Source organism: Balaenoptera acutorostrata, chromosome 10, assembly GCF_949987535.1.
Source record: "Balaenoptera acutorostrata chromosome 10, mBalAcu1.1, whole genome shotgun sequence".
NCBI classification, from domain to species: Eukaryota; Metazoa; Chordata; class Mammalia; order Artiodactyla; family Balaenopteridae; genus Balaenoptera; species Balaenoptera acutorostrata.
Window position 1 is genome coordinate 85067858 of NC_080073.1, and position 5688 is coordinate 85073545.

The window sequence follows — 5688 nt, forward strand, 5'->3', positions numbered from 1 at the left end:
GGACACATGGTATTCCAACCTATGGGTTACTGTATATTATTTAACCAGCCCTCTATTGGACATTTAGGTTTTTTCCCCCATCTTTTGCTTTTACAAACTATGCTGCAATGAATAACTTTATACATTTATATATAATATTATATAGAGAGACACATGTATAAAGTTATTCATATATATGTATATGTAATTTTGAATATGTGCATTTGTAATACCACAAGATAAATTTCTAAAAAGGAGTTTGCTGTGTCCTAGGATATGTGCATTTGAAATATTCACATCTACTGCCAAACTGCCCTCCAAAGGAATTTTATTAATCTATACTCCCAGCCAGTAATGACTGAGGTCCTTTCTCCCTTCACCCTCCCCAATATGCTATGTTGTCAACTTTGGCTTTTCCGTTATTTTAGTAGGTGATAGTGATATTGCAGTGCAATTTAATTTTCATTTCTTTTACTACAACAAAATATTTGTTACATTTATAAAGCTAGAATATTTTTTGCTTTATTTTATTTTTTTTTAAGGTAAGAGCAGTATTTGAAGTATGATCTCTAGGCTGCTTCAAGTGCTTGTTGTGAATGAAGAATTCTGGGCCTCACTCTTGATCTATTAAATTATGATCTCAGAGAGTGTGCTCTGGAATCTGTAATTTAATAAAGCATCCAGATGCTTCTCATGTTGATCTTAAAGCTTTGTGTCTGGCTGAGGTATCTATGTATTACATCCAATCACCCAGAATGCTCTTTATTTCTGCAAATGTTCAGCCCAGGAAAGCTGCTCCTGCCTTCAATTTTACCAGCCACATCCTCATATCTTGGACAAATTTTTAAATCTGTTTTTGTATCCTCAGGAAATTGGCTACCATTAATTCATTCAGTCGTCTACATTGGACACGCATTCTCTACATTTATTGCATCCTCAAATCCTGAGTTAGCTCTCTTTTCTGAAAAAGCAGTTTTCCCAGGATGTGTCTATAAGTTTTTTGAGGAAACTGTCAAAGAAAAATTGCACCAGATGGAGTCAAACAGACAAGGAAGACTTTTAAGACTATTGCAGTCAGGAAGATTAAACTCCATTCAGAATACAACAGAGGCAGCTGAGGATTTATAGCCAAAGGGGCAGAGTAAGGAGTCATTGGGTGGAAAATTACTGAAAGAAACTTGATTAAATATCAAGAGTGAAGGAAGGGGAACTTGATTGGATATCAAGGGTGTTGGTGGGATTCTAGATAAACTGGCTTAGTGGGATTCTTGCCCAAACTGGAATCAACAGGATTCTTTACTAAAACTGGGCTGGGCAGGCCAAAGATGGTTTGTAAGAGGGCTCAGAGGAGCTTGACACAACTTTGGTCAAGGAGGGAGTCCTTGTTAATATCCACGGGGATTCCTTCAGCTTCCTTAAAGAATGGGAGATCCACAGACCAGGTAAGGTTCCCACAGAAGTGTCCACATGCTCTCCCAGCCTCTCATGTGTCTGTTACTGGTTCTGCCTCCCTATATCAGCTGTTCCTTGGCCTTCTCTCCAGCCCTGGGTCACTTGAGTGCAGGTACCTCCTCCAGCCAGGTATGTTTCATTACTGTAATTTGGAGGCTTGGGATAATGTCTGAGTTACTGAATTTGAGCTAGGACAAATGGGTCCTTGATGCTAAATATGACCATAATGATTATGTCATTAATTCTCCTTCAGAATTTGAGATGAAGTGGTTCTACCTTTTGTTACATCATTTCCTAAAGTTCCAGGAGGGTGGTTGGAACTCTGGAGTCTATTTGAGGTTTTGACTTTGGGTTAGGATGTTAGTGCTGCAGATGTCTGAGAACCACAGGCTGGAGGTGGCATTGGTTGGAGGGAATGCAGTTAGAAACTCCCCACACGGGGAAGGCTATCAGGCCAGTTCAAAAGAGAGAGGATACTTTTGCTCATACTAGCATCAACAAGGTTGAAAGAAGACAGGACCACACCTGCTAAGGCAACACTCCAAGCAGAAAATGTTATTTCCCCCTGCAATTAGCATCATCACAGACCATCTAAGTAGAGATACAATCAAGTGCTCATAGTGGGAAACAAAAGAATCTATTTTCATAAACTTAGTAACCTTACTTTGTTACAAAGTCTCTGTGTAACCAATGGTAATTCATAATATATGAGTCAATGAAATATTTATAGTTTAGTGAGTTACTGGAATTGGTGAAAGCAGGACTTGATTTACTTTTTGGTTACATATGAGAACATTAAAATGTTGAAGCAAGAAGGAACCTGAAAATAGATCACTGGATTTAAGGGTTGCCTATTATGACATAGAAGAGATTAATTTGTACAGAACATAGATACCTGTCTCCTCCTAATTTAGTTCCTGTCCAGCTGAAGGAAATCTTTCCTCCCACTCGCCTACGTTTCTCATTCTAATGGCAAATGAGTGGCTATCTAGAACTAACCGGACTTTCTACGTTTGATCAGCTTTGTCTCCAACTTGATCCTGTCTACACACAGAGTACTTTTTCAGGGGGACATTTCTTGTTCCTGAGCCTCAGCTCCAGAGAACCGTTTCCCGGGTGCTTCGGGTGCAGGTGTTTGGCACTTTCTGAGGAGGTTGCTTTCAGAGGTTCGCTCCATTTCCCGCGGGCCCGAGCGGCGGGAGAGGGGAGACGCGGGGAGAGACGTGAGTTTTTCTGCTTGGACGGCAGGAACTGCGCGCTCCGCGGCTGCAGGCTTTCGAGGAGTTTTCAAGCTGGCTTCGCATTTGGGGTGGGTGATGAGAATGAGAAGAAGGAATGAGAGAAGGCAGAGGAGAGTGAACTGTCTCGGTGAAATGGGAATGGGAAGAGGAGGTGAGAAGTGACCCCGGGCGGAGAAAGCGCGCTCCCGGCCGAGGCTCGGCGACTCGGCACGTGGGGTTTTAGGCTTAGGAGCGGGCGCGGCGAGGAGGCCTTGGTACCTTGGAGGTTTTGAGATGCGGTCTCCATCAAGCAATTGCGCTGCTGGAGCTGTTCCGCCCGAGCCCTGAGAAGTTCATGAGGTTGCTGGGAGGCTGACCATTTCTAGTCAGCCTCCTTGCTATTGAACTTTGTGCGATTGGAAAGCTTAATTTTAAAGAATCCGTTACTTCCCAGGAGAAGTATTCTGTCCTTTTGTTTGAACAGAGTCGTAGAATCCAATACTACTGCACACGACCACAAATGTGTAAAGCAGAGGAACGCTTTCTTTCCGGTTCAGATGTGATCCCAAGAACTATAAAATGGTCCTCTGAGATAGGTCCCACCGAGATTCGAACTCGGATTGCTGGATTCAAAGTCCAGAGTGCTGACCATTACACCATGGGACCAACCGAGAAAATAAATCTCCCTCTGTAATCATAGTTAAATATTTCCTTCATAAGTTTTCAATAGCTCTAACCCAGAAGAGTTAGTTAGGTCAAGCTTCAGTGAGACCACGCTGATAATGAAATCTGACGCTTTATTGTCGCTGGGGAAGAGGCATTGGGCAACGTATAATTCAGGGCAATCCGGGCACTCTCTCTTCTGCTTCTGTTGGGAGCATAAATTAATTTTCGGAAGACCAGCAGAGGCGGATCCAGATTTTGTGAAGTCTGAAACTTACACAAGTTTCTTAAAAAGGGCACAAGGGGGTCCTTTTCAAGAAAAAGAATAGACATTCTCAACAGATACAGCTACTCTAAAGCATATATAAAGTATCTGAGGAAAAATTGGAATAAAAAGAGGCCGCAGTCTTAACTAATTTCCATTATAATATACTTTTGCAAGTTTTACAAAAACATATGTTCATACAGGGCAACCCTTTCCAGGGCCTTGGAGAGCAGTCTTGACACACTTAGTGAAACTCATGATAAATACCCCTCCGAAGAGCAGTTTGGCAATATCTATCAAAATAATCTCTACTCAGCAATTTTTCTTTAAAAAAGCCATCCTACAGAAATACAAAAAATTTAAAAATTAAAACATATGTCTAAGGATGTTCACTGTAATATTTTGCAATATCAGAAACTTGAAAATATGCCCATCCATTCAACGGAAATAATATACTAAAAAGAATGGGATAGATGTAGGTACCCACATGTTGGTTTGGCAGTTTCTGGAGAGGATTTAATCTAAGGTTAAAACAAATAAACAAAACCCAGAAAATTTGCTGAATTGTAATATATAGCATGAACTAATTCTTGTAAGTCATAGTTTGTGAGTTTATATATACATTTTAAAATAGGTTAAGAAGCGGAATTGGGAATCAAGGAGTTTCTCACTTTTTGTCGTGTTCACTTTTGTGAGATATAGTCACTTTAGAAATTAAAAGTGAAAAATCTACAAAAAAAAAAATTAACGCCCTTCAGTAGAGGACTTATAAGTCATGTTTACTCCATGCTGACTGCCTACTGTGCTCAGTATGGCGGTGATCACAGCATGCAGAAAATGAAAGATGTAGAAGATAGAATCCCTGACTGCAAAGGATTAACAGTTGGTTAGGGGGAAACCACAAAAGATAAGTGCAACACATTAATAGTGGCTAGGAAAATGAATGGGGAGCTCCATCTCAGTCCCTTTGATGATCTGATGACTCGGGCACATAGACAAAAATTTTATATACAGTTTCACTGGGTTTAGCGACTCACTCAAGACCATTTACAGACCTCAAGGGTAAGAATTTTTGATTTAGAGATCTCTAAAAGAGACCTTCTGATCCTTCAAAGTCTCTTGAATCAGAAATGCCAAAATGTGAGTAATTAACAGGGACCAAAGTAGAAGCAGAGAGAGAATGGGGAAAGGGAGGCATTCAGCAATTCAACAAATATTCCTCAGACATCTATTATTTATTGAGCACTCTTAACAAGGCCGTGGGGGCAGGCTGGGTGGGGAGGAGGAAGAGGAATTAAGGCTGGCACTTGCAATGATTCCTGGGCTTCTAGACCTCCAGCAGAATCCACCGGTGCCACAGCCTTTTCCTCTTGAAACAGCGTTTTCTCTTGGCTTACCTGCATCCACTCTAGCACTGCCTGCTCCGTGCATCTTCGAATACCTTGCCTGGCAGAGCACACTGCCTTGAAGGAGCATAAGCCAGGTGGGAATTTCCTGGTTGTCCAACTGTAATGACTTGTTAGACTCTGAAAATACGTTCAGATTTTCCTTGTTAGGTTTCTGGGGCCAGTTTCATAGGATTGTTTACAGCATGGCTCACAGGAATAGCTACTCCTGTCGTTAGGGGGGGAAGCTCACTATATGGATCTTGATTTTTCCCATCTATAAAATGGAAAGAAGGAACTAGATCTTACATTTCTTTTTTCGAGTCTGATTTACGGTGATTGGGAAAGGAGACAATGGCCCAGATCTAACGAGAAAAGGCCGGGTGGAGCCTACAAATTCGCTGACTTGGCATTCGCTCAGGGATGCTCTTCTTTGTCTGTTTTAGGACGCGGCGGTGAGTACTGCGGGTCTGAGTTCAGCGACGGCTTATCACCGTGACAAAAAAAAAACAAACCCAGAGTAGCCTCTACACTAGCGCTACTCACACCGTGAAACTCTTTTCACCCGGGAACTGGGTAACTCGGGAGTTAAGTCTCTATACAGTTTACAGAGCACTTGCCTCCGGGTGTTCACCAACGTTACCATGACCACCGAGATGACTGCACCACCTGGAATCCTAGAGCGGACCGGAAGTGAGCGCAGCTCTCCCGGCGTGGCGGGAAC

The 5688-nt window shown here is 42.1% G+C and overlaps 1 non-coding gene across 1 annotated transcript; it reads right to left on the reverse strand.

Annotated features, from left to right (window-relative positions):
• Positions 1-3245: 3245 nt before the first annotated feature.
• TRNAQ-UUG (transfer RNA glutamine (anticodon UUG)) lies at positions 3246-3317 on the reverse strand. The gene has a single exon. It is a non-coding gene; the product is annotated as a tRNA-Gln (tRNA).
• Positions 3318-5688: the final 2371 nt, after the last annotated feature.